This window comes from Stegodyphus dumicola, chromosome 11, assembly GCF_044657685.1.
Source record: "Stegodyphus dumicola isolate Sdum_Otavi_A_Nest chromosome 11, ASM4465768v1".
Lineage (NCBI taxonomy): Eukaryota > Metazoa > Arthropoda > Arachnida > Araneae > Eresidae > Stegodyphus > Stegodyphus dumicola.
In genome coordinates this window covers 86929006-86949964 of record NC_140778.1, presented here as the reverse complement: position 1 = coordinate 86949964, position 20959 = coordinate 86929006, and the positions used below count along the sequence as shown (strand labels likewise).

Here is a 20959-nt window from a genome sequence, read left to right as displayed (position 1 = left end):
CACGGTAGCAAAACGCTATCCAGTATTTTTGAATAGACTTTGCTAAAACAGTTTTCAACGTTCAAAATTTTTTTTAAATGGGAAGAGGGATAAAAATTATTAATCAGTACTATACAGTGAATCTTATTGTGGTGATCGCCTCCCTAAGACAAGCATTTGAAAGTAACAGGTATTTTTAAGAACTTGGTTATCACCTAAGGTAGTAATTTTTGTAGGAATGACATCAACATCGTCTACCTATTTAAGCCAGTTACTTTTATAAAATCTTCTGGAAGCTTGGGTGGTCTTTTAGAAAGGGATCACTAAATGTTTCTTTAAAATGAGTCACTAACAGTACATGCTAAATAAATTCTGGTGTAATTTCGAACCTACATTAAAAAATTTCATACTACCTGTTGTGGTGATGAACTTCTAAAATTTACAGTATGTCGATATCATAGACTGTTTATTAAAAGTTTTTAAAATTAGAGATCAAATATTCGAATTCCAGAATCGTGGAAATTTTTGGTTTTAGAAATGCTTGTTTCATCATTAAAATCTTTCGAATTCTAATTTTAAAATAAAACTGTTAAAATAATTCAATTTAAATAGCATGAACTTAGTTTTATTGACATCAACTAGAAGTGTTCACTGAAAAAGAACATTTCGGTAATCTAAATCATCTGTATCATCTATTGGCAGTACAAAATGCCCTATTCTTAATTTTCTGGACAGAATTAAGCATTCAATGTGTAGTGCATGTGTTAACTGCTGAGGTAATTATTTTACCTTTACATTTCTTTGATTTTAAGATTCTGTATATATATAAGGACTAAATGTATTTTTTATGAAATTATATTGAAAAACATTAACCTCAAGATTCAAGACCTTTAATTGTATTATTTAATTTAGTAAATTCTTTTTTATCCTGTTGTAAACGTGTTTTTAATTTATAATCTTAAATTTGCTTTGATTAATTGATTTCAAATTTTATTTAATTCAAAAATATAAGGTAAAAAATTCCTTTTTGGTAGAATTCTGATATGAAATTTTCGAGAGATTCGAGGAACTTTTATGCTAAGCATTCAAGAAAATTAAACTGTCAGTTGGTTTAAATACTGGTTAAAGTCACATTAAGATTACTATAGCAGTTATATAAATACATACATAGATATTGTATATATATATATATATATATATATATATATATATATATATAAAGAATATTAACAGGTATAGGAAGTGTGAAATATTTTCACAGAATGATAGTTAATGCTTAGAACAATATCTGAAACTTCAAATGTGTTCTCAAACATGTCCATATTTCGTTAATTTTTTTTTGAAGGTCTGAATAATTTTAAGTGTTATAGTATTATTGTTTACTGTTATGCAAACTAGGTAGTATGTCGGAACTCTTAAACGAATGCTCCTAAGATCATAAAATATGCAGAAATTTAGGCCGCCCAATGGAGAATAGTGTTAGTTAATATTAGTGGTTAGTGATTCTGACTACCGTACCGAAGGACCCGGGTTCGAATCCCAGAGAAGGCATGGACGTTTGCAGATGTATGTGTGTGGTCATGAGGGCACTCTTAAATATACGGCGAGCCAGAAGGAGGAAAAGAGGGGTGGGAGACCCTTAGCGTCCACTGCAGGTGCTATCCTTCAAAATTGGCATGGAACCTAGGAGGTTAGAACAGCTGGAAACCGTATAAGAAGGACCTCTTATAAGGTCCATGGATGGAGTAGCCTGACGTCACAAAAATGAAGCCAAGGAAATATCAGCCGTGGACCTTATAAGAGATAGACCAACCCAGTGGGCGGGGCGTGCGTCACCGACATGTCGGCAAGAAAAAGTAGGGACGATCTGGTTTACTTTAACACTGAAACCTATGGCGTTTGTATCACCTAACTCTTTTTAATTATTAAATGTGATACGTTGTATAGTGATGAGATTATGAAAGTCAGTTTTTTCCAAATAGGATTTAATATATCTCATTAAAGCACTTTTTACTGCCTTTCGCGCTCTTTTTTCACGCGTAATTCGTGTAGAAACATCTTTACTTTGGCAAAACGGTAAAAACTCTAAGCACATACGAATAACGTAAAATTCAATAAGATTGATAGTACATGAAGCTTTGAAACAAATAAAGCAAAATTAAACAAGATCTGATATGTATATTTTAAAATTTTATGAGCATTTTCAGGCAGTGGTTTATAAAATTACGAGTATTATAACATTACAAAACGATCATTTATTTGATCATATGATTATTAATTATTAACATCATATGATGATTATTTATTTTAATAATTCATAAAATTCGGAGCATAAACTTATCTCAGTGTAATAAAAATAAATAAATAAATAAAAATCTGGAAGCGCTCAGATTTTATGTTATGCTCAAGGGGACGTTTTTTAACGCTTTGTGTGTTACCTCTATTTACTGAATATCATGTTCTTCGCACGTAAACAACACAAAATTCAATTCAACAGCAGTATCACAAAATATTTGAAAACAGCGTATCTTTAGAATTTCCACGCTGGAGATAAAAATGTTATTTTCCGCACAATGTTACCATTGCTCGCTTTGAACTCGTTGAGTTTCTTAATCAACAAGTCATTAAAGTTTTACAAAATATGAAATGGATTAAAACAAATTCGGCTGTTCGGGTGGAGGATTACGTTGTTCAAAATTTGATGATTCTAAATACCGTCGTTTTTTCACAATGCGAGAAACATACATGTATTCATGCAGACTATTTATTATTAAATTTCTTTAAATATAATACAAGGCGATAATATTTGGTGGCAACAATTTACAAAGTGAAACGGACGTTTATAATGAAACAGAGCAAAATGCCGTTTCGAAACTAATAGCCTTTCTCGACTACCACCCCTTTGGGCTAATAAATTAAATTCACAGTAAATAAAAAAATCTTATGCAGAATTAGATTTAAATTAAAAAAAATAATCATTATAAAATGTTAGCACAATCAATTATCACAGTCTACAATTTTGACATTAGAATAAATGTATAAAAATTATTAAGGTGTTCAAAGTGTTTATCACTCTGATGTATTGTGAAATATAATTGAAATAAAACTCCTTTATATAAAATATGCTATAATATTCGCCTGTAATCTTAAAAAAGCAGCACAACTTGACATTTTAAGCAAAAACTTTAAAAAATTCATTTTTAGGTATTTTAGTATTTTTTTGCTTATTTACACGTGTAAAGCATAAAAAATTATAAGAGAAAATCCTTTGTTTAAAATTTTCTATTAGTTCAGATTTAAAATATTATTTTCTAAAAGAAGTAGTTACAAATTTCCTTACAGCATAGGAAATAGCCTGGCCTGAAAGCATGCAACAGCTTTATAATTATTTGGAACGTTAATGATGCTTGATAAATACGCTAAACTTTTAAAAATCTATCTGTTTCAAAAATAAAAATATCTAAAAATTCTAATTTGTGAAATGAGGTGCTACAACCAACTTTTTCTTGACAATTATACCAACTGCAATAGCCAACCATTGTAAGTTTCTGCAAGTCGTCCCTACTCCTCCGGATGTGATCAAGGTGACAGCCGGGAATGCGTTAGAAGAGGGCGAAAAGCCATTTGGGTTAGTCTATTTCTTATAACGTCCATGATATCAGCAACGTGACGTCACGACTGAACATCGCAGCCATGCAGCGTACGGATAAGACTGCGAAGCATAATGTTAAATACTGACATTGACAGCAAACATCAATGCCTGCAGGATCAAAAGTGTCTTTTGGTACAATTTGCGTGAAATACCATTGAAACTTTCATTGATCTTCCAGGTTTTACTATGTATACATTTGTGTTATAGCTACTGTTTACACATTTTCATGTTCGTAGATTTTATTAAATTTGAAAAAGTCATTTGCAACCTCTGTCATTTTTCTACCTATTAAGTAGGAAAGATGTTTAATAGTAAAATTAGAACGGGAGATTATAAACGTTCAATTATGAATAGCTAGCATGTAGACAACACCGATTAAGATGTAAACAAAACCAACCAAAAGTCCACCAACGACAGCGGCCATGATGAGTCGTGACGTCACACTATGACGTTTCATGCCTTCATTTTAATTGCACAGAATATACGGGGGGGGGGACTTACTTTTTTTATTATAACCTCCTTGGGTGGAATTGGGAAAAATCTTACTGACACATGCTGCTGAAGGCTTTTGCCAACGAGAGACATAATCTGGCCGCGGTAAATTTCTTAAGTTTGTTCTAATTGAGGTCAGACAAGTGACTAGTCCCAGCACCACAAAACAGAAATTTAACTTAAAAGTTAGCAAATCCGATTCAAAGAACTGAAATTCTTTTCTGCCATCATAACATTAATATCTGCTTCGGAACTCATTTCTGTAACAATTTCTAGGAAACGAAAACTATCCATTAGTTAGAATATTAGTATTTTGTTAAAGAATTAGTAAAATTGTAATATACATTATCTTGGTTACCATTTTGGTTACCAAATAGATTTCGCAAATATTGAAAGCCGAAAAATATTGTTTATAATGTATAACATAACTGTGATAAAATTCCGTCTGAGCCACGGATACAGATATCCTTATCTAATAATCGAATTCTTTGTCTGTCCGAGAAAAGACAAACATTTCTTTGTTTTGAAAGATTAGATGTAAAAATTTATCTTTTTCAGTGCTTTTGCGTAATGTTTTATGACTGACATATCTACTAAAAATAACAAAACTTCTTTGTTTTTATACCGGAATTAGGGTTATAAATTAAACCGACCGCTTTTGTTAACGTGTTATGACGTCCAGAAATTGTTTTTGTGATAACCGAAATATTGTACGTAAATAATCTTCTAAATTAAAATAAAATGGAGATAGACAGCAAAATGTTTTTGGTTACCTCATTATATTTTATGCACTTCATAAAATAGAGTTGTGGCCTTTTTTTTTTTTTTTTTTTTTTACTTTTTAGGGATACTTTCTCCTGTAAGTAAAGTCCATTAAGTAAAGTTTATTGCAGAATGCACTGCATGACGTAAAATTTATCGCAGAAAATTCAAGATTTAGTTTTTTACGGTGAAAACGATCACTTGTGGTTACATTCGAAAAGTAATTATTACCCATTCTCACCGTTTTTCGTCATAATGGCATTAATTTATGTATGTATGAATGTAGTACATATTTCAGGAATGCGTGGACAGCGTAAATGAATGAAATTTCCTGTGGAAAATCCGCCACGAAATTATTCATTTCATTAAGCAGACGTGAAGGAAATTTTTACTTTAAATAATCAGGTAGTTTGGTATTAGTATCAGCATGAGTGATATTGGTTTTAATTCGTGAATCTTCCTTACTCTGAGAATTCATCAGAAGGTGAATTTTTATGGTGTCCCCCCTGAAAAAAAAAAAAAAAAAGGGAACATTTTAAGTCACGTATCTAAAAGATTTGTGGTTAAGAATGAAGGAATTCCAGCTCACATTCCCGCAGTGACGTCAAAATTAGATGTGATGTCAGAAAAGAAGGAAGCTCTGGTTTGTTTTCCTTAAGAGGAGTGTCTTTGACCGCCGGTGAAGAGGTAGAATTAAGTACTTCAAAGGCACTTGAAGTTCCACTTAAGTATTGTTTTTTTTCGGGGGGGGGGCGACTTCTTAAAACGAGGTATTTTCAGTGTAAAATTCAGTTTCCACAAGTACAGAACTCCAAATACCTCGACTAATTGAAAACAGCCTGTCTATATTTTCCTAAAAGTTAAATATTTGATCCCCCGCCTAAGTTAAACCTATATTTATTGTAATATTAATGATGAAGGAATTTTATTTTTTCTTTATCGGGTGTAATTTCAGCAATGTTTTTAAATTTAATTTCAGGAGTTAAAAAACAGTAAAAAAGGACACACATTTTCCACATACAAAATAAACCTTTTTTTAAATTTGTCTAAACACGCCACTCATTTTCATTTAAACTCAAAAAAATCATATTTGGGTTACGTAGTCGCAGAACTTATTGAGAAACGGTTAGATTATTTATTATGTTGAAGCAGAGAAGGTTATCTCTTAATTAATTGCAAAGGTTCATCTTAGAGACTTGCAAATGTTAAATTAGATTTTGCTTTGGTAAGATTTGGCTAACGAAAGTTTTATTAGAAATATTTTAGCCCAAAGGAGCGTTACCCTAGAACGGCTATTAGTCTCGATTGGTATTTTACTTGGGGTCACTATAAACAGCGTATCTCTTTAAACTGTTGTCACCATATATTATATTTAAAGAAATTAAATAATGAAGAATCTGTATGTATGTTTCTCGCATTGTGAAAACTCCACGTTACCTAGACCCATCAAATTTTGAATAGCGTAATCCTCCATCCGAACATGGGCACCTGGAAGCCCGAATTTTGAATTTATTCTATTAACTATCACATATTTTGTAAAACTAACGAATTTCTGATTAACAAACTCTACGACTTCAAAGCGAGCAATGGTAACGCTGTACGAAAAAAAAAGCATTATCTCCAGCGCGCGAGACTGTCTATCGGAAATTTTAAAGATATTTTGTTAAATATTTTGCGATATTGCTGTAAATTGAATTTTATGTGGTTTAATTGCGAAGAACATGATATTTAATGAGTAAAGGTGATATGTAAAACATTAGAAACAAAACCTTTGGGTATAATATAAAATCTGAAACTTATAATTTTTTAGCACAGTGGGGCAATTTGCCCAGAAGGGCTATTTTCGTTTTAGCATTTTGCGTCGTCCACTATAAAACATCCTTTTACTTTTCAAACGGTTGCCACCAAATATTAGAGCCGTGCATTATATTTAAACAAATTAAATCATAAAGACTCTATATGAATGCATACATGTTTATCTCATTTTGGAAAAACAACGGTACCCAGAGACATCAAATTTTGAGTAACGTAGTCCTTCATTCGAATATGGGCATCTGTAAGCCCAAATTTGTATTTTGTTTTGTTATCTATTTCATATATTGTAAAAATTTAATGAATTGATTAGCAAAATCAACGATAGGAAATCGAACGGTGACAACCTTTTTCGAAATAAAACATTTTTATCTCCAGCCCGCGAGATTGTCATTCGGAAATATGTGAGATATTTATTTTTCGGTTTTAATTAATAATTCGGTTCTATGAGAGCAATGTATTACCGCTGATACCTTGATACTGATCTTTAGGCTGGTATCAGCTTGAATTTTATCACACCATTACCGGCACCTCAGGTAACCACCTCAGGCTTGGGGAAATCTCACATGGATAATCTTAAGTAAAACCGCCAGTGGGTGAACTGCACACTTTAATGTGAACTGGTGAAGTGAAAGTGTTATTTTCATATCAGCAGTATAACAGAATGTGCTCGTGGTCTATAGGATCGAAAATCAACCAATGGAAAACTTTGGCCGACGAATCAGGAAATAAGAGGACCGTGATTGTTTTGCCGAAAATAAAATACTTTTATCTTTCTGCGCTAGCATGTTGCCATTCAGTAAAGCCTAAGGTATTTTCAAATTTAATCTGAGAGATTTTTGAGTAATAAACCAAAAGATTTAAAAGCAATAAACACGGTTCTTAAGAATTTGTTTTTCTGCTTTTTAGTGTGATTGATTTAAATAAATATGAATTAAAATGAGATGTCTCATTAGAAATATTCAATATTTTTATGAAATTAACAATAACTATTCTTATTAAAATGATTATATATTTTTCTTTGTTTATGATAACTATTTTAGTTTTTAAAGAAATAATTTATAGTGGATATAAAAATATGTATGGCAACCTTTATCGGGAATTCTAAAGATATGCTGTTCTTAAATATTTTAAAATGTTGAATTGAATTTGTGTCGTAAGTACGGAGAACGAGGTATTTAATAAATGGAGTTAACACATAAAGAAATTCTTAAAAATTTTTGTTAGTCATCTTACTAAAAAACTGAATATTTATATGATGAACTGAGAATACTGAGGAAAAAATACAAAAGTGTATGCCAGCTCTTAACACTGCATCGGGAATTCTAAACATATGCAGGTTTTAAACATTTTGTAATTTGTTGAGCTGTATGTGTTGAAACTGTATCATCTTGAACTGTCTTGTATGTAAGTGAAAGAAGTGAAAGAAAACGATATTTAATAATAAACCTTTTTTTTATTATTTTTGAAGAGGGTAGTAGGATTTATTGCAGCAGGAGAACGAGAGCTTAAAAAACCTTAACGAGCCCTTTTAGGCAACTGTTAAAATCTGAAACTTTTCCGTCGTTTTTTCCCCTTTTAACTTAATTTAAGCAAAAAAAGCGCAAAATTCTTCCTTTTATTTCAAAATCATTTTCTTCCGCGTTGTATGCCTTTCTGAAACTGAACAATTTGATGAAAAAGTTATTAGAACGTTTGGCGCCATGGGTACCAGCGAGGGAAAGACAAATGGCACCTACGTCAATGTTGTTTTTGCGGCTAAGACACATGGCTAGCAGTGAAGTGCTGACGTTCAGGTTAGAAGAACCTTTTACAGAACCCTTTCTAGTTGGAGACAAATTTCGTAAGATTTTGAACCTTCATTTTAGAAAGACTGTATTAGGAAAATGTGTAGGAAAAGGGAATATGTTTTTCGATTGAAATAAGGAAAAGGTAACATTTACGAAAGATATTCAACAGTTAATTATTTCAAGTATATTACTTAACAATAATGAGCTTACACAAGAAATGAAAATTATGTTTCCTGCATATGTTATTTTATTATGTTATAAAAAAAATATACCATCAAAAAATGCAGGGGTAAAAAACCTTCCGACAAACGGTTGCGTAAAGATTTCTGTGTGAATTTGCAAGATAAGCTGGAGGTATGGTTTCGCGAACAGACTGCTGTTTACGGATGAAGCTACATAAGTTAGTTGCCATAATTTACTGTTTTGGGGCACACAAAATAAACATGGTGTATATTGCAACATGAGTGTGATTATTCAGAGGTGAACATTTTCTGCACCATTTCCAAAGTTGTAGTTTTGGAGCCTTTTTTCTTCGTGGAAAAAATCGTTTAAAAGGTGCATTTACCAGGATATACTATCAGACTGGGTTGAAGAAACGTTTTCCAGTTTCATTCTGCATCAAGACCGTGCTCCCACCACATTGGCAGTATCTGAACGATAGTCTACCTCATCGTTGGATTGGGCGGGCTGGGTCAGATGATATGCCATTGCTTTGTTGGCCACCGAGATCTCCAGATCGAACCAACTTGTAATTTTTTCCTATGGGGATTTTCCTATGAGTGTTCGTGCCTCCGATTCCCCAGAAGTTACAGCAACTGAAGCTGCAGGATAACTGAAGTGCTTGAATCATTAACAAATTATATTGTATCACGACTGTGGCAGGAACTGGAATACTGCATATATATTTGCCTGTCGTAAAAACTATAAAAACTTGCAGAACTCTAGTTTCAGTGTAAATTTAATTTATCAACATAACATAATTACAGCATACACAGGTATGCAATGTGAAATAATACCCTGTAAAATATAACTCTATTAAGATGTTTCAGTATAAATTTTGCCCTTTAAGAAATTTAATTTTGAAACCTTCAGAACTCAAAAGTTATGCACAAATTTGAAAAATGATAAAGTTGTGACAAAATTCAGTTAAAAACGGAATAATGTTTTTTTAGTAAGTTTTCTTGCGTAAGAATCTTAAATCCCTTGGTACCAGGGATTTGCACTTTTATTTAATTTTACTAGTTTATTAAATTTTAAAGATAAATATAGAAAAACTTTATTTTTTAACGTACATTCCCGATGAAAATGAAAAATCTTAAGTTTCAATCGATTGATTAATCACCCCGATTACCACCTTGGCACACAAGGTTTAGGCCTATCATAAAAATGGGCATTAGACGAATTTGAAAGAAAGCTGTGCCTAGAGCTCCAGACTAGCTTAACTGGGTCTTGGCAGTAAACATTTTGGAACTTCTCAGTTTTGTATGTGTTTATACATGTAATAAATATTTTAAAAAGTAGTAAGATAATAAGTAATTACACCAGTTAATAAGAAATTAATTCTGCATAACTCAAATAAATCAATCATTACTTTACAATAAAATCACTTACTACACATGTGTCAGTCTGTATTTCTACTAAGTTGTTCATTACCTAAAAAGTATTACCTAACCTAAAAGCAAAAGCTTTTAATAAGCTTTTTTTCTGAATAAACCTTTCTAGAGTTCTGTAAGATCTTTTAATAGGGGTATGCTGGACGTGCAACATTGTAACTTTTCAGTCTTCGAAAATCTTTGTTGTAGTATTGACTATAAATTTTATGGCTTAAATTGTATGGTTTGCTCGAAGAAATCGAATATCTGAAAATCTGCTTAAAATGCTGAATGATGTGTATAAAATGCTGCCCTAATAATTGATCATTCAGCCCTCTATGCCGGTTATTACTTAACGAATAAAATTATTATCGGATTGATTGTAATTAAAGCCACAAAGCCAAAAAATAAATTTACTTCAGACTCAAACTTCGTTTTCATTTCCAAACACAGTAACGTATTTTCAATTTAAGAAACTTCAAATATCAAATCCATAACAATGTACTAAAACTTTGTTCCAAATAGTAATTTATGAAAACAGAATAAATATAATTAAAAAAATCTGAAAGGTTTTCAGATTTTAAATTACGTCCGAAGGGGCTTTTAACACTTTGTGTGTCCCCTTTATTTATTAAATATCATGTTCTTTGCACTTAAACCATAAAATATTATTAAAATAAGCATATCTGTAGAATTTCCGATACACAGTCTGGCGCTCTGGAGATAAAAAAATGTTTTTTCTGTACAACGTTGCCATTGCTCGCTTAGAAATCCTTGAGTATGTTAATCAAAAATTCGTCAACGTTTTACGAAATATGAAATCGATAATAAAACAAATTCCAAATTTGGGCTTACAGCTGCCCATATTCGCAGGATGATTACGTTATTCAAAATCGGATGGCTCTAGGTACCGTTGTTTTATCACAGTGCGAGAAACATAAATACATTTATTTATGCAGATACTTCATTATTTAATTTCTTTAAGTATAATACGTAGCGATAATATTGGGTGGCAACAATGGGCAAATTGCCCCTTTGGACTAATAAAAAATTTATTATACCTGAAAAACTTAATTGCAGTAAAGTATTGCGATGAATTCGATATTTTTCAAGAAATTAACAGTGGAAGAACAGCAGAGGTTGTTTCCAAAATGTAGTCGTCATTATATATTCTTAACGGAGCGTGCCGGTTTGCATCGTAAATTTACCGAACGCCTACACGCATCCTGTGAGTGATAACTTCCTTTGCTTATTCTTTTGATCTTAGTTATTCATTTCGTCACATGTTCGTCGTAATATTGATGATCAAACGAATAAGGAATAAATTATAAAATACGGTCACGAAATCGTCTGCTTTCTAATAAATTTGATGATGAAGTAGAAAGCCGAGACAGCAGAAAGCGCTGCATTATTTAACTGCTCTTTGTTATGATTAGTGAAGGTAAAGGTACTGAAAATTGTGGCATTGGAAGATGAGTCATAAAACAAATGCATTCAGCTTTTTTTGCCTTTACATTTTCGAGTTAGTTATAGAATGATTAGCTATGGAAAAAAGTTGCTTAATATTAGTATTTATAGCAGTTGTTTACATTTTCGAGTTAGTTATAGAATGATTAGCTATGGAAAAAAGTTGCTTAATATTAGTATTTATAGCAGTTGTAAAATTATCAAGAATTTGAAAGTTGTTTAAGTGCTAGTAAGCCGCCATTTGTTTACATTAAAACTCTTGGTAGAATCGTGAATTAAGACATTTTCTGCACCAACCGCAGTGTCTTTTTGCCAAGTGGTACCAAAAGTAACTTTCGGTTGTCTGCACTGAAAAATCTGTCTAGCCTGCTGACCGAATTGCTTGTTTTTGCGCAGAAACTCTAATTGTAAAAAATTGTTTAACTGTACTTTGTTGTATTTTTCTGTGTATTTTAAAAGTTTAATGAAGATGTTTTGAGATTTTATGTATTTTTGCCTTGTCGAGAAGTGAGAACTAAACTGAATTAATTTAATGATAAATTTATCTCTAATGAAATAAGTTTAAATAAAATGCAGAAAAAATGTGTGTAATTTAATATGCCGTATAAGGAAGTCGTGGTGTCCACGTGAGATTTTTATTTATTGGTTTAAATGAGTTTTAAAATACGACAGCTTAATCGGCAATAATATTTCGCCATTCATTATTACTCTGCGTATAGCGATTTTTAGAAAACAGTCTGAAAACCAAGGATTATATTTTACGGAATACCTCTGCTTTGGTTCAAAACCATGGTACCTGCACAACAGAATGTACTAGATAGAGAACAGAAATAGGAAAATTACATAAAAATAAAAAGAAGAAAGTTAGAGGGAGCCACATTGCTCGAGAAAGATTAGGTGTAGGAAAAATCATTAAAATCATAAGTTTTTATTTTTTTAACAGGTTTTAATAATTTTTTGTATTTTTTAATTTTTATCCTAGAAGGGCTATTGATTTCGTTTTGGCATTTTGCGTCGATTCACTTTCTGCGTTGATTCACTTGTCAAACCGTTGCCACTAATTATTACAGCAATATATTATACTTAAAGAAATTAAATAATGAAGAATCTACATAAATGTATGTGTATTGCTCGCACTGTGATAAAATAACGGTACCTAGAGCCATAAAATTTTGAATAACGTAAAAACGTTGAAATTTAATGCACCAGCGAATATGAGCATCTGGAAGCCCTAATTTGGAATTTGTTTTATTATCTATTTCATATTTTGTCAGACATTAAAGAATTTTTGATTAAGAAACTCAACGAATTCAAAGCGAGGAGTGGCAACTCTGTGTGGGAAAAAAAAATTATCTCTAGCACGGGAGACTGTGTATCTGATATTCTAAAGGTATGCTTATTTTAAAAGTATTTTGCGATATTGCTGTTGAACTGAATTTTATGGTTTAAGTGCGAAGAACATGATATTTAATAAATAAAGGTAACACAAAAAACGTTATCAGATTTTTTTATTATATTTTATTTATATTTTTTGGTATTTTTAAAATATTTTTATACACAGTACAACATTAAAGCAAAATGCATAGCAAAGCGATTAAATGATTAATAAGCTCCTTAGTCAATAGCGCTAAATCATAGTGCAGTAAAATAACAGTCTGGAAAACAGAATCCTTTTCAGTTTTTATATTTAAGGCTATAAAAGAGAAATTTCTGTTCTCATGCGATTGTGGGCGGAAGGGGAATCTGAAATGGGAGAGGAGAATAAAAGATTGTTGTGCTGGTGCAATCTTGAGGATCAGAGAAGTTGCTATCTCAAGAGCGTTGAAAGAAAGTCTTGAAACTAACGTAGCAAGCATTCTTGGGAATGAAATTCTGCGCCCCTTTTTTCCGATTTAAATTATGATTTGAGACTTCACTTTTAGAGAAAATGCTCTCCAACAGAATTTTTTTTTCTTTCTCTCTCTTCCCCTCTTTTTTTTCAGGGGGGGTTCTCTCAAGGTTCATCGTGGAATAAAATGATGAATAAAGGGCACTAGAGATTTTTTGAAGAGTCAACGTATTCGTGACGCCATTCATTTCTGGCGAAAAAAGGGATAAAAACGTCAATGCTGATTCCACAATTGGAAAGAACCGTTTAATTGTTCATGCACTGAATTCAGTTGGTTAGAATTTTAGTACTTTTTCATCACTGTTCCTTTGCCATTTAATTAGAGGGGAAAATATGTCTATCACAAGAAAAATATTCTGTATCCTCTAAAATTCTAAAATATCCATCCGTACCAATTCGGTACAGCTCTGCCCGATAATTTGCAGAAATGTTCAAATATTTGGGTTGCTCTTTTTAGTTATTATTTTGTGAATTAACTATGTATTTAGTGTAACGGAGGTAAGGAAGTTTTATTTTTTGTGCATTTTGTTTTATTTCGAGAAAAATCATGCACTTAAAAATAAGTGTTTTTATCTCTGTAAAGCGAGATAGAAGAAGCACTTTTCTGATAAAATTACAGAATGTTTTTTATTTCTTTGACTTGTAACAATTTTTTTCAATTAAAACAAAACAGCGACATTAACTGACACGGGTGTTAAACTCATGAACTTGTTCTTGATTTTACTGTTCTGAAACTAAACGCACATGCACATAGGCTAAGAGGTTGGGCAGACATAGACACACAAATAACACATAAAAGGCATAAATTGTTTCATAAACTTGTTCTTATTTTTACTATACTGAACTAAACGTACATGCATATAGGCTGAGAGGTGGGGAGGCATGGACACAAATAACACACAAGAGGCATAAATTGTTTCTATTTCTTTACAATTAATTAAAGCGTTAATTTTAAGGTAATGACCAAGTGATACAGGTTGCTGAATAGTGGTATTTTTATCTGGGTTCATATCCTGGCAAATGAGCCGGCTGCATGGACGTTTTCTTGGTTTTCTGTGCATGTAACGTGAATTCGAACCAGTTTTTGTTAGAAAGACCTTCATGAAAGCATTCCTTATCTAAGGAGGATAATCCTTGTGTAGTTTGCTGCATACAAGAAAACAAAAGTTTTTTTTTAAAAGCAAGCACATCTTTACGCACCAGGAACTTGCAGAGTAAACAAAACCGGTAGACATGAGGTTGATTAGCCAGAACATGACAACTATCCTTTTAAATTGTGAGAACGCGGTCCCTAGAATGATGTATGGGCGCATGATATGGAAATGTTATTTAGAGCCTGACTAACTCTACTATCTGAGCGTTTAGCAAGAGAAGGCTGCTAAGATATTAATAAAGGCCAAGTTGGGTGATGACCAAAAGGCCGGAGAACAAATTCATCGAAACGGCGCTGCTCATAGGATGTTCGCAAGCTGCTGCTATTAGTACGTATACACGACCTAAGAAAGGGGAACGATAAGCTTGTAATAGACGACGAGGAGTTGTTCATCCGCGCCTGATCAACGAATATAGACGTCGGATGTTCCTTTTGGTTAAAGAAAGTAAATAGATGGCTGGCTGAGACTCATCTGAATTTAGTGTAAATCCAAGCGTATCACACTGGACTCGGCGAATTCACACACCAAAATTTGTTGGATGGAGGTGATTTTGTGTTTATACGGACACAGACGGCATTATTCAGCTGCGAGGGTAGAGAGTTGGACATAATTGAATGAAATCATTTAATGAAAAGTCAGACTCATGCTTTTTTTTAAAACTGGCTTCATAAATAAAATGATTTTTCCATTTTAACCATTGTGAATCTTGATAAATCATATCAGGGTCGGATTAAGACTTTTAGAGGCCCTGAGCACTTAAAAGTGTTTTGGTGCTGCCACATATGGATAAATCTTTAACATAAGAAAGAATTTCCGTTTACACCAGTTTTTTTCTTCATTCCTTGTCTCTGTCGATTTTTATTTAGCTGCGCCATGTATTCCATGGTACGGCAATGGAAGTTTTTTGTTGCCCTTGTCCAGAATACCTAAGGATCTTTTGGTGGTTCCCCTTTTGATGGCCTAAGTGTGTGTGTATATTGCCTAATGGGTAATCCAGCCTTGGATATCATTCGAAAATCCACGACATGCATCGAACTACTTAAGTGCGACTACTTAATGCACTGACAACGTATTTAATCTAAGAAATTTTTAAATGATTAAACTTAAATTGACAAGATGCTGGAAATGGTACTGTAACAAGGTTATCTATTCTGTTATGAGTTGCCTTGATCGGTACAGAGGTTAGCTATGCTAGTTTTCGTATCGTTGCAACGCAGAGCAGGATTGTATTCGATAGCACGCTTAAATGCTGTGGGATCTAAGCCCCAGGGCAAGTTGGATGCTTTGTTTGCAAGTGTATGTGCGGCATGGAAGCACTTAAAATACCTGGCTAGCCGAAACTTGAGTAGGGAGGTTTTGATAGTCATTCATCTACTGGGATGTTCTCCATCCAAATTGGGTCGGAACTTCCTTTTTGTTATTAATTTGGTTGCCTTCTGTGGTGCATAGCAATGTTATTGGTAATGAAACGGTTAAATAACCGAAGGATACTAGCCATTCGCGATGATTGCATTAAATTCCAATTGTCCGGCCGTCTGAAACGATCAAGGAAGTTCGTGTTACGGAGTTCTTAGGCATAAACGCCTTTACCTCCACATCATCTGAAGAATAAATTGTCATCATCAAAAGAGGGGATTTTCTAATACGGTAAAAATTTTGACAAGCTAAAAAAAGCTTTTAAGAATAAGTGCCTTTACACTGAGAAAAAAAGGTAAAAACTCAGAAGGTTTAATTTTGCGTCAAAATAAGAGCCAGAATAATTTAGATAGGGGCAGTCATCATCTACAACAGTAACAGTCTGTTATGAACCAATAACTGGGCTGAGGGCTCATTCACTGGCTGAGGGCTCATCACTGACTGAGCTGAGGCTCATTTCACTGGTTGAGGCTATCAGAGTTCTAACACGTGTTGAATAGTAGGCAGAGTATCTTAGAAAGTTCTAATGTAAGCAGTTCTCCTTGTCATCATTTTATAGTATGTCTCTACAGTAAACAAGAGCAGGCTGGATGCGGATCATCACCCGTGGTCGATATGTAATATTTCATATTCTGTAATAGTTCTAACCCGGAAATGCTTGGAACACAGAAAATCGAAGTATGGTGTGTAGAGAAAACACAGGACTTCGCTTTTTTGTGAGACTGAAAAATCTTAAAAATCGAAGTATCATAGATTTGAGTACGTCAGATTTCGTTTTGAGTCAAATGGTTGTTGCTACAGTAAAAAATTAGTTACAAATGGCCCTTGCTATACAGCGTTGCTTTGTTTGTCCTGAGCTTGCCAATCCATTTTCTTATTAAAAAATAATAATGAGATTGTAAATTATATGATGATTGTGAGCCTTTAGCCGTGATCTACGTGTCTGAGAAGAAACAGAATCTTGATTTTATGTATGAACCCTGTAATTGATATGTGTAGTTATTTCAGAGAATTTTAACAAGTTTCGTAGCTTAATATGCTGATAAATTTATTAAAGATGTATAGATTATAAAATAGTGTTTTCAATGCTTTACATCAAGCAGATACTGTGATGTTCGACTGAAGTGAAGTGTGTGGGTTGAGAATGCAGTCTGTCTTTTGACACCAAGATTTTTTTAAAAAAATAATGTAGAAAGCGATAGTTTTATTGTCTTGATAATACAACCTGTCAGGAATGAAATAAGGTTTGTAGTGTATTGTGGGTTTTACTCTTGCATTAAAGTCTGTAACATGCCAAATCAAGCAGGTGGAACGGAACTACTGATACCATCTTTTACTCTGATAATCCATTTCTTTGACCTTGACTGGCTTTGCATCGAAATGCTTTTTCCGATCCCCCCCTTTTTTTATCATGTTCATGTCATTCTCATTTCCTTTTCAGTGTTAGCGTTGATGTTGTATTACTGGAAAAAATATTTTATAGTTCATAGGTTTAAAATTAATTTGTCCACGTTTCCGTAAAAAATGTGCTTCGTGGTACATTACAGGTTTCTCTGGCTCAAGTATGAGTTCTTATTATCTAAACAGGTTCAAATATAACTCTTTTTTACAGCTGGGTTTTGAATAATATAGTGGTGTAGAACAATATATGTATAATATAGTATAGAACAATATATGTATAAAGAAAATTGAAATTTTCTTCTTTTTCCTAGTTTTGTTCTAGTCTAGTTCTAGTTACAAGTTCTAATTTCTTGAGAAATTATGAGGAAAATATATTTCCGGTATCTTAATTTTATAGTATAATTATTGTAGTTTCACGTATACTTACGTATTGTACTTTTACGTAGTTTGCGCCTTCTATTCGCCAGGTGGATGTATAAACATAACGAAGAGGAAATATATATATTTATATAGTATATAATTATAGCGTGTTTCTTCCTACCTGATTTCTGTTCTGTCTGCAGGGTGAATCTTCGATTCGTCCTTATCAGTATTATCTAACATGATACAAAACAAAGCACATATATATCGCAATAACAACTATATAAGGTTTATTGGTTTGATGACCGCCTAGAGCAGCGAAAAGAGAAAGGTGCCAGGAAATCCTCTCTAGGAATATTCTGTATCATTACTAAATCGCATAATTTGATCGATCTGAGAGGAGGAAAAATTTTTGTTCGCAGCGAAAATTATGCATGGATCTTGTGTAAGTTTTGCTAGCACTAAATATCAAACGTAGACACGTTTTTCAGTAAGTTTACGTTATTGTATATACACAAGTGATAAAAATAGACCAGTGTCTTTATATATTTTACGTACTTATTAAGTAAATAACTTTTATCGTTTGCTAGTTTTTTAAACGGATATTATCTGAAAATGTTGCCATTATATTTACTTAAAAACAACCGGCGTTTATGTAACATCTGCAGTTTAACTGAGTCAGCTGCATCTATAAAATACCGATACAGTAGGAACAGTGAATAGAAGACTTTTTAAAGCTTTTTTTTTTAGCCTCGAAATGGCATTTTGCGCCGAATCATTTTTCAGATTGTTACCACCAAATATTACTGCCCTGTATTATATTGAAAGAAACTAAATAATGAGGAATCTGCGTGAATGTATTTGTTTTTCGCATTGTGAGAAAACAACGGTTCCTAGAATCGTCAAATTCTGAATAACATACTCTCCCATTCGAACATGGTAACCTGGAAGCCCGAATTTGGAATTTGTTTGTTTTGAATTTCGAATTTGGAGTTGTCTATTTCATATTTTGTAAAACGGAACGAATTTTTGATTAAGAAATTCAACGATTTCAAAGCGAGCAGTGGCGTCACTGTAAGGAATAAAACATTTTTATCTCCATTTTCCCCGTATTTTATCTTCTCTGTCAGGAAATTCTAAAGATATGCTGGGTTTAAAATATTTTTAGTCAAATGTGGCGTTAGCCGAAATGCTCTGGAAACATGTTTGTATCTGTAAATAAAAAACACGCCCGTTTGATCGTAATATTTAATATGAGAGCCTTCAGATTTTATTTTTATTTAATTATTTGTTATTTAAGAAAGGACAGAAAAATATTAACATTGCAGAATATTAACAAGGATCAAGGCATTTAAATTTACGAAGCACTAAGGCACGAAGCCTTTATCTCCATATCATCCAAAATTAAAATTTATCATAATCAAAAAAAGGGGTTCATCTAATAGGTTAATTATTTGGAAAAGCCAAAATAAAAAGTTTTAAAGAGAAGTGCCTTCGCATGAGGAAAAGGTTGAAAACTCAAGCAGGACTTTTTAATTAAGTGCTGCGTCGAAAAATTAAGGACCAGAATCAGTTTAGAACCAGCATATCTTTAGAATTTCCTGACAGAGAAGATAAAAATACGGGGAAAATGGAGTTAAAAATGTTTTATTCCCTACAGTGTTGCCACTGCTCGCTTTGAAATCGTTGAGTTGAGAAGGGATGGTCATCATCATAATTTAGAAAATAAAAATACAACATGGAATATTATCAATGAGGCTTATGGATTTACGATTTTACCATCTGGTTGCCTGGGCATTTTCATGGTTTTCCCTTTTTTGTCACATGGCTATGATCCAATTTTCCCTAAGAAAGTCCTCCACATGGACAATGAATCCACATAATGCATATTCAAGATAATGCCACAATGTTCAAGCGATGAAAGGTTCCGTTAACGATGCGGCTAAGTGGCGTCTTTTCAAGCCAGTGGTCAGTACTTCCTTTCGTCACGCGTGCAGTAATGTAGCGGATCAAATTTAGTCTCGTGAACATCCGACTTAACCTTACAATCTGGTGCTGTAAAACACAGCTTAACTCCCAATATGTGTGCTGCTATCATTTGCAAACCTTATGCCATTTAATGGTTACACCAACTTGTTAATTTGTTACTCGTTTTCACCATTTTTCTTATTATAAATGCGTAGAGAAGAAATAGAAGAAGTGCTTCCGTATCCTCGTGTAAGGGATCGTGTAATTGCGGATAACACTGAAAACTATACGTAATATTTTTGCATGGAACTGGTTCGCAGAGTTCTCCATCACTAAATCGTATGGGTAAGAAAATTTGAAAAAAAAATAACAGCTCTTGCAGGCAAGGTAAAACAGTTATAAATATCCCAAAGAGAAAAAAAATGAAAATATCAAAATTTTCCTCAAGCAAGTCGCAATCACTAAAATCACTTTCAGAGCAAAATCTAAGGTCCTAATCATCAAGCTGGAATCGCAATAGTGTAAATACACCCACAATTTTGGATTCAACTCACAATGGATGCTCACAGCCTCCTATTTATAGACATACTCAAGGGGATGAAGCACTTTTGGAAGCTTCTAGAAAAAGCGCTATTAAGAGATCCGAAAATTTATTTTCTGGGAACCAAGAATCCATGTTGACGAGAAATCGCCATAGGGCGTGGTTGTTCCTCCTCCCACCGCCCATACTTCTGGTTATACTTGAGCTATCCATACAATTCATACAGAAAAGAGAAATAAAAATTTCACAAAATAATATTTGAAATAAACGTGTAAATACACTAAGTAGCAGAACATCATCATCGTGGTCAACACATCTGCTACTATCTTTGAAAGGTCAGGTTTCTTCGGCAGTCTATGCGACTTCGTTGGAAGGCACGTTTGGATAATTATGTTGACTTGAGCATCTGTTGCGATAATTCTGTTCTTGTTAGCAAGTTATAATGAGTTTAAGAGGCTTCCCTTACGAACCACCTGTCGTATTTGCTAACGGCACCTATTCAGATCATGTATGCCTACGTTCAAGATCATGAGGAATTCAAGTGTATTTACGGTAAGTACACTAAGTAGTGTAACACTTACGTTGAGCTATTATATTAGACACAATAAATTCCTTACTACTGTCCGTCTTGAGTCGTTTCTGTATGTTGTATCTTTCTAGCATCATCCTGTGACATTTCTGCTCA

General features: G+C 33.1%; 1 protein-coding gene across 1 annotated transcript in view; it reads left to right on the top strand.

Annotated features, from left to right (window-relative positions):
• Positions 1 to 20959, top strand: part of Chd64 (transgelin calponin-3) — a 51353-nt gene that overhangs the window by 18318 nt on the left and 12076 nt on the right. The window lies entirely within an intron of this gene.